This window comes from Meles meles, chromosome 16 (genome assembly GCF_922984935.1).
Source record: "Meles meles chromosome 16, mMelMel3.1 paternal haplotype, whole genome shotgun sequence".
NCBI classification, from domain to species: Eukaryota; Metazoa; Chordata; class Mammalia; order Carnivora; family Mustelidae; genus Meles; species Meles meles.
Genome location: NC_060081.1, coordinates 45,801,120 through 45,815,917, shown reverse-complemented (window position 1 = coordinate 45,815,917; position 14,798 = coordinate 45,801,120). Strand labels below are relative to the sequence as shown.

General features: G+C 41.3%; 1 protein-coding gene across 1 annotated transcript in view; it reads left to right on the top strand.

The window, feature by feature from the left end:
- The first annotated feature begins 406 nt into the window (after positions 1 to 406).
- BTBD3 (BTB domain containing 3) overlaps positions 407 to 14,798 on the top strand; it is a 36,251-nt gene continuing 21,859 nt past the window's right edge. The window contains exon 1 of the mRNA XM_045980809.1: positions 407 to 547. The gene's annotated coding sequence lies outside the window, so the exon portion shown is untranslated. The remainder of the gene's footprint in view (positions 548 to 14,798) is intronic.

Genomic DNA, 14,798 nt, shown 5'->3' with positions numbered 1-14,798 from the left:
GTGTAGTATCTGTTCAAAAAGAAGGACGTAATCAGTGCAGGAAAAAGGAATTTCAAGCCAATGGTTCCCCATTATCGGAGAATGCCCTGTATCCTGAACAAAAGCTCTGCAAAAGCAGGTGCTCAATAAATGCTGAACACATTACTTGAAGGAACCAGAGAAAAAACCTGCAGTCTATGGGACAAGGGTGAACTTGCCTCTCCGGGAGGAGGCATCCTACCCCTCATCCACTTTGCTCCCATTCCCAGTTCCAGGGTCACCGCCCTCTTCGCAACTGGACCCTAGGAAAGGACAGGCATTGCGCATGCCCCTTATCCAGGGCAGCCTCCGGGCGCGCGGCCTGCTTGGTCCCGCCCCCTCCCGGCGCTCGGGCGCGCGCGCGCGGCCCCGCGGAGCGTGCCCTGCGTGCGGGTGCCCGCCAAAGCCCGCCGGGCGCTGGATCCCCGAGTGCCCCGGCCGGGGCCTGAGGAGTGGGCACCGGGCCGGAGCGTCGAGCGGCGAGCAGCGCAGGCGGCGGCTACGCCGGAGGTGACGAAGAGCGCGGACGGCGAGTGGAGGGCGCCGCGGGTGAGCTGGCGGGCGCCTCCGCGCGTGCGCAGCACCGGACCGCCCGGCGAGGGGCGCGCTCCCGACCCCGGGCCGAAGGTGCGGAGCGCTTCTGGGCCCGGACGGAGCCGCGGGGCAGGCGCCCGGCTGGGGTTTGTGGGGGCGCCTGGATCCCCAGCCTAGGCTGGAGAGACGCTGGCTGCACGAGCGGGCTTCCCGAGAGGTTCCAGGCGGGACGGTGCGGGGCCCGCGTGGGGGGTCCCGGCGCCGTGGCCCGAGGGGCAGGGCCAGCTGCAGCCAAGGGGCGCCGGGGAGGGGCGAAGCGAGCCCGCCCGGGCTCCAGCCGACCGCACGCCCGCCCGCAGAGTGCGCGACCCGCGGAGGTGGCGGAGGTCCAGGGAGGGGGCGCGGCTGGGGAGCATTGGCGCCGAGCAGGTGGCGGGGGCCGCGCCCCTGGGCCGGGGAGGCGCATGGTTGGAAACCGGAGCAAACTTCCCTGAGTAACTTTATTGAGGCGCTGCCAGCGGGGCCCGCATTGGGGGCTCCAGGGACGTACATCCCCCTTTCCCAGACCTGGTCGCCTCAGGACCTCGTCGAATGATGGTGGTCTTACGGGGGTTCTGTTTCCTTCTGGTGCTAGAGCTCGTCCTCCCAAGTTCTGAGAGGTATTCGTGGCACATTCGCTCGAAAAATCGGTGTAAAAGTTTGCTGTTTGGGTCGGAAGGATGTTTGCTATCTTGAGAAGAAAAAGGTTATACTACCTAGTCTTTTTATCTCAAAGAAAGTACTGTTAGAGCATACTGGGGATTCCTGTTTGTCAAGAAACCTATTGTCCTGTGTGTGCTTGGAGAAAGCCAGCTAATTCTATTATTAGCCTTAAAAAGACAAAGGGAGATAATTGTGCCTTCTTTTTTCTTTTCCTTTTTAAACACTCTTCCACCTCGCCATATCACGGACTATAGTAGTTTCCAAAATTGGCTGCAGAAGAGAATCACTGGAGAGTTTTAAAACTCTTAAGCGTAAATAGCACCCCAGACAAATTAGAACAATGTATACTTTAAAGATCCCTAGGTGTTTCTAATTTGCAACAGAGTTTGGGAAACGCTGGTTTAATAAAAGAAAGTCAGGATTTCAATTTTACGAAGTAGCATTCTGTTTGTAATTGAGATAAAAGTCTAGCTTCAATTTCCAGAGACAGGAACTGACAAAGGGTATTTTGTTTCCCACCGGCTAGGGAGGGAAGTGTCTAATGGTTCAAACTTAAGTTTTAACTATACTGTGACTCCAGCGTCCAGGTCATTGTTCTCACTGATGTTTTGAATTTCCTTTGGGGTTACGCAGCCCTTCTTCTCTGACCCCTGCCACAGCCAAGGAGTTTAATTGTCTTTTAAGCTCTCAACTCCCCTTTCCCCTTTCTTTACCCTCTCCCCGTTCCCTTCTTTCAACCATCCCCCAACCTCAGGGAGAATCCCCCCTCCCCCAGACTGTACCGGCTCTGAAGGGTTACTGCGGGTTCCTATAGCAACGAGTCCTCCAGGGGAAGTGGGCGGGTCCTCCTACCTTTGGGTTTCAGAATAGGACTCTTCTTTTTCCGAAGAGTTTGAATCACCCTTTTCAGTTCTTGGCCTCCGCTCAGGTAAGGGTGAGCTCATGCAGTTCCAGTTTTTCTTTCTAAGTAATTACAGAATTATTAATGCTGTTGTATGGGGTGATACAGCTCGCAGCTATGAGGAATAGTCATTATCCAAGTCTTTGCGCAGAGAACTTGTTTAACAAAGTTCTAGAATGTAGTGGAAAGGGTGTTCTTTTTTTAAACAGTTGTCTTTTGGGGGCACAGAAGCCTAAATATTGTATATTTAATTCCTCCAAAGTCCTAAGGTATTTCAGAAATTTTAAAAGTGAAATACAATCCTACAGCCAAAAAGTCTTCTGGTAATTTGTGGCCAAAAAAGAAGAAAGAAGTCATCATCAGCCTTAACTTGTTTTGTTCCTAGAAAGTGCTTTGTTTTGATTCTTTCCAAAAAGTTAAATGACTTGTAGTATATACTTTAATAAAGGAAAGGTTTTTTTTTTTAATCTACAAATTCGCCCACTCCTTTCCTTCCCAACATACACAAATCCAAAGATAATTTTTGAAAATGTTCACTCTCTTAGGCTCAAAACAGGTATTCTAATTCCAGTCTGGCTTGCAAGGAACTGTTGAAGTAGCTCTGAACAAAGTAGTACAGAAATCTGTCGTTTACATGTCTTAGGCTTTTGCTTTTTGAAACCTTTCGAACTTTACTGTGTAAATAATCAGAATTCAGTCCATCAATTTCAAAATGTTTTGAGTAGACCAGTGTTTCTGAGAGCATGCTTTGGGAGTTGAAGAGGTTTTCTTTTGCAACTATCTCCTGTCCTAGGTGTTAATTAAATATCCATTGACTGGATTATCAAGCAAATTCTGAAAGGATCATTTTTTTTCCCCATCTTACTCAAAATAATGATGGAAATCTTTCTCATTTGATGTACTTTGTAGTTCAACAGTAATGCTTTGCTGCTAAGATCATAAACTCTCACCTACTCTTTCCTTTTTTCATCATGTTTCAAAATTGAGGCCTTCAAAGCACCTACATTTGAGAGAATCTGTTGGTTTTATGGCTTCTAAACATTTTGAAATAAAAAGAAATTGTCCCTGTTGTAGACATTTAGGGAATTACCCCTCCCCAAATTAAAATTAAAATCACATCATCAGAAATAAACTGTTCATAAGATGGTATGCTTCCACTTGTGCCTTATTTGTCTGAATATTTTAAAATTGGCAATTTTAATTTCATCTGCAATTTTAAATACTGCCCTTTTTTTCAAATGATTTTATTTATTTATTTGACAGACAGAGATCACAAGTAGGCAGAGAGGCAGGTGGGGGGGGGGGTGGGAAGCAGGCTCCCCACTGAGCAGAGCCCAATGCAGGGGGCTCAATCCCAGGACCCTGGGAACATGACCCAAGCCGAAGGCAGAGGCCTTAACCCACTGAGCCACCCAGGTGCCCCTACTGCCCTTTTCTTAATATACAGTAAGTAGACATTTCCCATGCCTTCAAATCTTTGGATGTAAGACTTTTTTTTTTTTAAAGATTTTTCTTTCTTTATTCGACAGAGATCACAAGTAGGCAGAGGCAGGCAGAGAGAGGGGGAAGCAGGCTCCCCACCTCGTGGAGAGCTGGATGTAGGGCTCCATCCCAGGACCTGGAGACCACGACCCGAGCCAAAGTCAGAGGCCCAACCCACTGAGCCACCCAGGTGCCCCTGGATGTAAGATTTTTAATGATGGATATGTCAAACTTTATTTAAGTAGTTTTATGTTGTCTGACATTGCCTTTTTTTAGTGGTTGAAAAATGGTGTTAAATGCTGGTTGTAAATCCTACCTCAGCCACTTTGGATCTAAGTAGCCTTTATTAGTAACCCAATTCTTTTATTGGGTTTCCTTTACTTGTGGAATCAGGGTAATAACGGTGCCTATAACTTAGAGTTTTGGAAATATGGAATGAGCCAAACAGAGGAAGGCCTTCAACAGAATCTGGCAAGAGAGTTAGTAGGCTCAAAAAGTTAAGAGCAGACTCGCGGGCAGAACTGGGATAAATGCCTATGCCTTAAAGTCTTGGTATCTCAGACTTGATTGGGCTAGATTTATAGCAAAATTCCTAGGGCAGAGGTGAACTCTTTAGGACTCTTGAGGCATGTTGCCAAACTGCTTATGCCAAGAAGCATTGATTCCCTTACACACCTAATGGTTTCCCCACTGTGTCGGCATTCCAGTGTTTAATCTTTCCTAATTTTCTATAAAAATGCGGTCTTGTCTTAACTTATACTCTTTGGTAACTAGTGAAATTAGTGATTTGCTTCTTGTTTTGCCTTTGAAAGGTGTTTGTTCAGGTACTTTGCCCCCTTTACTCTTAACTGATGATTTTAAAAAATGATTTTAAATACCTGTTTCATATAAAGAGTATTATGCCTTTATCATATTTGCAGTGATTTTCCCCCCACAGCTCATTGTCTTTTTTATTTACTTTATGTTATTTTCCAAACATCAAAATAGTTTTATGTAGTCAAGCTCTGTCTTGTCCTTTATGATTTTTCCTTGTAAACATTTATGTTTGAAAAGTGTAGAGGTGAGGTAAATGTAACAGAAATTTTGGAAATATATTAGATTTTTACATTTAATTCTGTATCAATGTATGGATGTGAATTGTCTTATATCATCTCCTCACCAGCTGGTCAGTTCCACCAACAGCATTTGTTAAGTAGTCCATCCTTATCCTTGTTGGTTGTGGTCTTTCCTTTATTGCATATTAAGATATTGGCTAGCTTGGGTTTGCTTCTGTTTTAGGTCTTACTCAACTATGTGTTGATCTAAACTTAATGCCAAGTCTTTTAAATTATAGATTTAGAATACTTAGAAATACCCGGTAGAGCAAGTCGGGATACTCCTTAGAAAAACAATTACATTCATCTGTCCTTGCAGATAAAGATAATTATTTTACTATCCTTAAACTTATACTTGCACGTAATTTACGTCCAAGAGTACTAAAAGGCTTATTGTAAAATAAATGGTCCCTTGCCCCTCTCTCCCCTACCTCTCCCCCATTCCCCTGAGTCTCCCTCCCCAATAGCAGTCTTTTGACTGTTTACTGTTTCTTCGGAATTGTTCACTGGGGCCTTTTGTAGGGTCTTTCCTCTTGGGCTTCTCAGAGAGTGTGGTCTTCCAGCATCCTGAGCTGTGGAAAGGATCTAGCTGCCAGGTTCCCGGAGGCATCTGGCAGGAGTCTCAACATTCTTTGTATAGAGTCACTTTGGGGGAAGGTTCTTGGGCTCTCACAGCCCAGAGACTTAACTGATTTATCTACTCTCCTATGAATCAGTCTCCAGTCTTATTGAGCTCTGGGACTGTCAGCCAGACCCTTGCAGCAAGTTAACTTGGAAGGGCATCCTGGGATGTAGAGCTCCATAAACAGCTTTTATTAACCTTATTTTAGCCTGACATCCTTTCTCCTCCAGTTTGTGAGTAAGTTGTAGCATTTCATTATTTTAGGTGGGCTAAGTTGCTGCTTATCTGCTTTTCCCTTTCCTGGTTTTGTTGCAGTTTTCCACTACAGTAACGAGCATTCTTGTTCTTTGGCCAGGACTGTCATCTACATGTAGTCACTGTCTCTCTTAAGAGACCTAGAAGTTTATCTAGACCTTCTAGCTCTCCTAGAAGAGGTTTTGGTATTTTGTTTTGTTTTGTTTCATTTAGGTCCTAACATGTCTTGTTAGGGTTCTTCTTTGGTATTTATGTTTTTGTTGCTGTTGTGATGGGTTCTTAAAATTGGTTACTGCTAGTATAAGATAGCCGTTGATTTTTGTATATTTTATAGCTGGCTTTTACTCTAAGAGCAGTTTATTGTCTTGGGTTTCCTAGTTATACAATCAGTTGCCAATAATGACACTTGTTTCTACTTCTTTCTAGTAATTATACCTTTTATTTTGGTTTTATGGCATGCTGCACTAATGTTAACATTCCTAGAACATTATAAAATGATTCTGGAACATTATCAAATAGTATTGGTGGTAATGTGCAAACTTGTGTTGTTCTTTATTTAGTAGGGAAAACAGTACTGTGATAGTGGCTTTTGGTTGGTCATAATTCTTCACTAGGACAAAATCTATATTTTTAGTTCCAATTTACCTAGAGGTTTTTTGTTCTGTTTTGTTAAATGATAGGAATTACATTACTGATTCAATTATTCAATTACTGACAAATTACTGATAGAATTTAGATTATCACTTTCTTAACAGTATTTCTTTTTTTTTTTTTTTTTTCTTTTTTTTACAGAGAGAGAGAGAGAGAGAGAGAGAGATTACAAGTAGGCAGAGCAGCAGCCAGAGAGGGGAGGAAGCAGGCTCCCTGCCAAGCAGAGAGCCCGATACGGGGCTCGATCCCAGGACCCCGAGATCATGACCTGAGCTGAAGGCAGAGGCTTAACCCACTGAGCCACCCAGGCGCCCCCTTAACAGTATTTCTTAACAGATCAACTGATTTGAGTCCCAAATATTAAATTGTAGTAGATCCTTTCTTATGGGTAATTCTTTAGAAAAACATTCAGTTCATATGCACATTGAAATGATAACATCATATTCAGTCCATACAGTCACTAGGACTTTTTCTAAAGAGATTCCAAGTTGCTAAACCTTCGTTTCTCATCTTCACCTATCGGCAGCATTGATACAATTGATCGTTCTCTTTTTTTACGTAGTCACTTGATTTCAAGGACACCACATGCTTTTCCTTCTATGCTATTAGGCCACTGGTTTCACTTTTTCAGTCATTTTTTAAAATTTGAACTGGTTTTTTCTCACTAGCCTATTAATTTGGAATACTTTAGGGCTCAGTTCTTGTAGGACCCTTGTCACAAACAGTTACAAGACTTTAATAAAAAAACATGTACCTGCATGAGACTCCCAAATGTGTATTTCCAGAAAGTGCTCTGAAACTTCTGAAGCACATGTCAACTACTTTTTTGAAATCTTAAATACATAAAAGATACCTCAGTTTTAACAGGATTAAAGCTGAGTTTTTATTTTTCTCTACAAACCTGTTCTTCCTGCAGCCTGGCCCATTTTGGTGGGTGGCAGGTTCATTTCTCAGGTTATTAAAACTAAAACCCTTGGAATCATCCTTACTCTCTTCTTTCCACATCAAGGCTGTCAGCAAATCCTGTTTCTGTATCTTCAAAATGTATCCACAATCCTGTTGTCCGCATAAATCCAGGATCTCCTCTCCTTTCCCCACCTCTTTCTACCCCTCACCCCCTTGTCCAAGTTTCCAGCACCTCTTGACTGGATTATTACAGTGGCCCCTCTTTTTTCCTTCCTTGGTTTCCTTTTAATATGTTATCAGCGTAATAACCAGAGTAATATTTTTAAAACAGGAGTCAGGTTAAATTAAAACGGTGCTGTGGCTTTCCACCTTACTCAGATTAAAGTCCGTTTTCTCATAATGCTTCACAAAGCCCAATACAAATTTGCCTACCACTAACTCTGCCCTTTTCCCCACTTCTCTCCCTCTCCTTCCCTCCATTCCAGTCATCTTTACCTCCTTGTTGATCCAGAAATATAATAGACTCATTCCCACTTTGAGGTCTTTGTGTTGGGTTTTCCCTCAGCCTGTAATATTTTCTCCCCAAGTATATTCATGGCCAGTTTCCTCACCTCCTTCCAGACTTCACTAGAATGTCACTTTGTCGGTGTGGTCTGCCCCATTTGTAAGTGCATGTTAAGCTCTGTATCCCTCTAGCAGAGCTCTGCATTATTTTCTTTTTCTGTAGCATCTATTAATGCTCTAAAATACTACCTGACTGGTTAATTGATTGATGGTGAATTGTCTCTTCCCCACCCCTGCCAGACTGTAAGGTCTTTGTGGGCAAATATTTTATGTCTGTTCATTAATTTGTCCCACGTGTCTGGTATGTAGGTGTTCAGTAAATATTTTTGAATGAATAAATGTAGTCTGCCTTCTTTTTTCTTTTTCCCAATAAATTTCTTATAAAGTAATATAAACCTTGGCATCAGTAGGTCCAACATTAATTATTTAACATCCACCAGCAAGGGAGAAGTTCTAGAACATGTGATTTACAGTGGATGTAATAATACATAGACTGGTTATGAGGATTAAGTCAGAGACTAAAGTGCTGAATTGTGCCAGTGTGTGGGGGGACAAGTTGCTTAACTGTCAGAAAAGCCTAGTCCTCCGCCTTTATTCGCATTTGAATGATGTGAGCTAGGTTCTAGAACCTGCTCTCTGGATTTTAGCTTTTAACCAAGGGTACAGTTCCTTCACTTTGGAAACTTTCAAAATCATGTCTGAGCTCCCTGGTAAATATCAGTGATACACTGTTACTAAATTTTTAACCACTCCCTCAAAGTGGAATGTAGCCATTTGTTTTCTCTTTTTGTGTTTGCTTGCTGTTAAGGACATCCCTCCATCTCTTAAGTCCCCTTTAAACTTTTTTCCTCCGAGGTTGCAGTAAGTTCTTTCATAAAGTGATTTTGAAATCACTCAGAGCCGCAGAGAAGCACATAATTGATCATGGTACTAAATCCACAAAATCCAGGCATCTCAGTCCTGCACCTTCAGCTTCCCAGACTGCAGTCTGCTGCAGTCATTTTAGAGTTTTGCAGTGTTTCTAGAGTCTCCTTTTGTGTTCTTCAAAAGCAGAGTATGGCAAAAACATCAGACTCCCTTCCCTTCTCTTTTGGTAGAGTAAGAGCTACGCGTATGGTTTGTTCTGTTGTAGTTGCTGTGTAAATAAGTGATGTCAAATACAAGAAAATGTTGATTTTTTTAGAGATCTCATAAACAACCAAAGAATAGACAATAAACCAAAATGTATGTAATTCTAGAAATGAGTAAACTCAACAGCTATTACCTAAACACAAAATCTGTGAAATTTTTCTTAAGTTTGTGCTTTCTTTTCCTCTAGGCATGTCTAGTTCCTTATTTTGTACCTCCTGAATTTTTCTGTAGTAGTATATGAGCAAGAGCAATCCCCATATTCAGTTAGAGGGTGTAAGTGTTTTAGACATAATACCAAACACATTTGGAGTTGAATTTCTGAAGCACCACTGTTCTGAATGCATCCGCCTGAAAAATTTTATTTGCCTGTGAAACTCAGATTAGCATTATATCTGGGTTTTGTTATTATGAAGATTCATTCTTTTGCAAATATCACTGTTATAATTTATTTTATTTTGAACCCCAAACAGTGTTATTGGCCAAGTCAGAACAGAAAGCACTGATCTGTCTTTCTGCTGCCGAATCACAAAATAACCCTTAGATTAGGTTATTTGTTAATTGATAGCTCAGTTGGAGAATATACCTTGTTTTTATAGTTCTACACTTGGTTTGGAGACATATGTAGCAATTGTTTGCTTTGTAAAGTTGTTTTTTTTTTTTGTTTTTTTGTTTTTTTTTTTTTTTTAATTGCCACCTCTTTTTGTGTTCATCCAGTGTTTTTGGAAGTGGTAATCTTGCCTACCCAACACCAGCAAACATACTTGCTCTATAGTGAGGGACTAATTTTGGCCTTTAGGCATTATTACACTTTAGGTCTCTGGATAGACAAGGGATTACCAAGGTCCTACTTATTTTCATATCTCTGTTCATGAAAAATGTAGTTAAAAAGTCAAGTATAGTAGTCAAACTACATTTAGATGTGTTACTGGGGGGCTTTTGGGGGAATGATCTACATTCCTAGAAAGTCTAGAAAATGGTAAAATTTTTAATTAGTGTTACAGCAGGCTTCTCTTCCCGAAATAATATTATTGTCATCATTAAAAATCATGAAAAACTACTCAGAAGCACCTTTTGCTTAAGATGTAAGTTCAAGCTCCAAACAGCTGTTGTCAGCTGTTGCTTTCTCTTATATAGCCCTTCCCCCAGGCCCTGTCCCCTCTTCCCACAGGCCCTGTCCCCTCACCCCCATGTCCCCTCTCTCCCCATGTCCCCATGTCGGACACCCATTCTGGCAGGGGTGCATCTCAGAGCATCCCTGCCCTTTCCATGGTTTCTTCTCTCTCCCTTTCCTGGGGCCTTAGGAGATAGGGTAAGTAAGTACTAGAAACTGACACCTGTTTGTTGGAGAGTGGGCAGTCAGCAGTGGAGGTAAGTGTGTGGTCCAGTCACTTCTGGTCCCTTTTGGTCATTCTTCAGCAGACTCCCCACCCCTCCCCCAGATGGTTTCAGCACACCTTTCAATATGTAGAATTATTTATGTGAATTAGTAGGTTTTCTAGTTAATTTAATACTACTCAACAGTATTTCTGTGGGACCTCAGCCCATGCTTACCTGAGATTCTGGGTTACTTTATTACCCATTTTTTTCTTGTCAGTGCCATGAAAGACTCCTCAAAATGCCAAATTTGATCCTGAACTCTTGCTAGCATACAGCTGCTGACAGGTACTCAAAATCATCACAAGGCATTGATATATTCTACGAAGTGGGTGTTGGTTAGGGATGTCAATATATAATGGTGTCTGGCTTGGGTAATAGGAGAGTCAGATGCTCAAGTTTGGGACAACCTGTATTTTGATTTTACTGTCTTTCTATAATAACATATAATTATTGGGTATAAAGTAATTATGCGGATTACAATTGTATCAACATACACAACCTCTAAAATCCTTTTATAAGTGAAGCTAAGAAAGTATTTGAATACCAGGTCTTCAGTAAAAGTTTTTTTTTTTTTTTTTTCCTTTTCTAAAGATTTTATTTTTAAGTACTCTCTATACCCAACAAGTGGCTCAGACTCACAACCCTGACATCAGGAGTTGCATGCTCCACCAACTGAGCCAGCCAAGTGTCCCAGTAAAGGCTATTTTTAAATGAGAAATTACTGCTTGTAGATGAAGTATTTCCTTTGGACTTCAGCAAAGTCCTAACCTGAACTTTATTTCCAGCAAACTATTTTCTACTACTTAGTATGTTAGAAAGATTTTAGTTATTATATAGAACCAAATATATTGTACTGTGTACACATAGTTCTTAGGAATGTATTAACTTAGTGTGAGAGAGCCAGGTTTAACCAAATGTATGTCTCTCTAAATGAAGGGAGAAAGTGAACAGCAAATTCTCTTTACTTTGGCAGCCATGCTTACCTTGGGGGGACAACAGAGGCTGCTACTTTTTCTTTTTGTATGTATGTATGTATTTATTTATTTATTTATGCTATGTAGTCGCCAAGCAGTATATCATTAGGTTTTGATGTAGTATTCCATGATTCATTGTTTGCATAACACCCAGTGCTCCATGCAGTACGTGTCCTCCTTAATACCCATCACCAGGCTAACCCATCCCCTTACTCTCCCTCTAAAACCCTCAGTTTGTTCCCCCAGAGTCTGTAGTCTCTCATGGTTTGGAAATCAGAGGGGAAGATGAACCGTGGGGCTGCTACTTCTGATTCTTCTAAGGAAATGTGGTATAAGAGAAAGCAGATTATCAGGGAGAAACATCTACATCTTTCTTACTGCTAAAATTTATGTGAAATTTCTAAGGACAGTTGTCAACTCAAAATCCATTTAAATTTTTCTTTTAAGTCTTCTGAGAAGGTAGCAACTGATAAATCTTGTACCTCATGCTCTGTGAATTTTGTGAGGTTGGGGCAAAGCCAATAAGGTGCCATACAGGGTCATAGAACAAATAGAATATTAGTTCTTTGACTGCTGTTAATTTTTGTGGCAATTTGTCTTGTTTCTCTTGTGTTCTCTATTCTACTTACCTAATGTGCAAAAAAAATTTTTTTGGAATGAGTAGTTGAGAATTATGCTCTGGGAATTATTGTTCTCTAGAAGAATAAAACCAAAAGGCTGTTGTGTTAAAAGAACCTTTGTTAAAAACCCTTAAGGGCTGGGCACCTGGGTGGCTCAGTGGGTTGAACCTCTGCCTTCGGCTCAGGTCATGATCTCAGGGTCCCTCAGGGTCCTGGGATTGAGCCCCCCAATCAGGCTCTGCTCAGCAGGGAGCCTACTTCCTCCTCTCTCTCTGCCTGCCTCTCTGCCTACTTGTGACCTCTCTCTCTTTCTGTCAAATAAATAAAATTAAAACAAAACAAAACAGTGCTTAAGAGCTGACCACAATTCATGCTTATAATAAAATCCAAACTCTTTATCCTTATGATGCTAGGCGGGTGTCAGTGGTTCTCATACTTACTGGTCTCAGGATTCTTACACTCCTGTTTTGAGAAACACAGAGAAGTTTTGTTTATAGGGGTTTTATCTCTTGTTATTTATTAGAGTAGAAATGAAAGCAAAGAAAAAATTTATGTATTTATTTATGTGTTTAAAAATAAATAAATTTGCAGGGCGCCTGGGTGGCTCAGTGGGTTAAAGCCTCTGCCTTCTGCTTGGGTCATGGTCTCAGAGTCCTGGGATCGAGCCCTGCATCAGGCTCTCTGCTCAGCAGGGAGCCTTCTTGCCCCTCTCTCTCTTCCTGCCTCTCTGCCTACTTGTGATCTCTGTCTGTCAAATAAATAAAATCTTAAAAATAAATAAATAGATTTGGGACTCTTGGGTGTCTCAGTCGATTAAGCGTCTGCCTTCGGCTCAGATCATGATCCCAGAATCCTGGGATCAAGTTCTCCATCCGGGTCTCTGCTCAGTGGGGAGCCTCCTTCTCCCACAGCCACTACCCCTGCTTGTGCGTGCTCTCTCTCTCTCTGACAAATAAATAAAATCTTTTAAATAAATAAATGTATGTATGTATGTTTGTTTCGGGTCGAATTGTATGACGGCAATCTCATCTCCCAGATAGGTAGCTGGGAAAGGAAGGATATTTTAATAGCCTTTTCAGATTATTGTGAATATTCTTTGCTGCCTTGTCAAAATTTGAATGTTAGTTTTTTTAAAGGTAAATTGCCATGTGAAATCTGAAACCATCAGTGAACTTGTGGTACTTCTGTTACACTGAAATCCATTGGTCTGTCTTGTACTTCAAATGGACCATTTTTTTCCCCATGCATGATTTTGTAATGTAATTGCACTGTTATTAGAAAACATTGGTTCAGTGAGCTATGCAAATCTCTCAAATGTTATGTTTCACTATACAGTATTTTAAAATTACATTCATTTAATATCACCAATCTCATCAGAAACAGTCTTAAAGTAAGTGTTGGGAAGCTATCAAACTCAAACTCATGGTGGTATAATCAAGATTTCTGAAATTTTAATTTCCTTAAATGTTTGAATTTTATCACTGGCAGTAGTTTTTTTTTATTGTTTTGTTTGAAGTGACACTCTCACTTTATTCATTTTTGAGAAGATGTCAGCTACATATTTAAGTATCATAAAGCATATTTGGCAAATTTTCTCCAGTACAATGGTATTCCATGAAGAAAGTGGCTCGTTCAGCTCTAACACAAACAATTGCATGAGTTATTTTTTTCTAAAGGCAACCATTCTATCTCTAAATGCTTTAGGGGTACTTCCCATTTCATCACAAAGAATATTAAAAAGATATGTGCTCAAGGGTCAGGGTTTAATTAAATCCAACAGTTTTTTGTTTTTTTTAAGATTTTATTTATTTATTTGACAGAGAGAGAGATCACAAGTAGGCAGAGAGGCAGGCAGAGAGAGAGGAGGAAGCAGGCTCCCCGCGGAGCAAAGAGCCCGATGCGGGGCTCGATCCCAGGACCCTGAGATCCTGACCCGAGCCGAAGGCAGCGGCTTAATCCACTGAGCCACCCAGGCGCCCAATCCAACAGTTTTTAACTGCTGCATCTCCCAGAGATTCCCCCACAAAACAGTACATTGATGATGGCAAAGGAAGTAACAGTAGCTAATCTCCATTCATCAAAGCTGTTTTACCACTGTTGCTAAATCCTCCAGTTCCCCAGGTGTGGCCAGGGAGGAATGGGGAGAGAAAGGCAATTTGACTGGTCCTTCAGTGCATGTTCCCTTTGGCTGTTCAGGACCCACTCGAGTGATCTTCACCTCAGGTGGCTTAGGAACCAGCAGCATCAGCAGTGAAAAGAGTCGCAGAGCCAGGCTGTGGACCAGTTCTTTTCGAGCTTCGGGAGCGAACTCTCCCTCTTCTGGTTTGGAGCAGATGGCTCCTCTCATGAGGGCTTTTGATTATGCATCACCACTACCAGATGTTATTAGGAGGTTTCAGAGGGCTGCAGTCACTTCTGCCTACTTCAGATACTTCTTAACCGGTTCATTTCAAAACTGCTTAAAATGCTTCATACCTTAAAGTCATGCATACTTTCAAAAACAGGCATAGAACAACATATTTACCTTATCCCGCCTTCCAAAAAAATACATTTTATAGCCATTTTAAGTTACTTGGAAATCCAAGTTATTTTTATTTTTATTTTTTGCTAGCGCACAATTCAAACCATTGCTTTATAACAGTTTGTTAACATTATCAACCCTACTAATGATTTTTAAAATCATTGCTGGTGGTAAAAGTTTCCTTTATTGACATGCAGAGACTTTGCAGCCATGGAGAAGGTACTCAGCTCTTCCACTATTGATATTACCGTCTTCATTTATTCTCACTCCAATGTTGTAAGAGAATATATAGACAGAAGTTGAGAATTCTTTATTTTTGGTGGAAAAAAATCAAACACTATTTTAGTTCTTCTTGGTAAAGGATGACGTGGAAATACACACGTGTAAAAAGTGCACTTTTCTACTTGCCCTCATGCTCTGCAGTAATCCTGTTGTGACATTGCCCA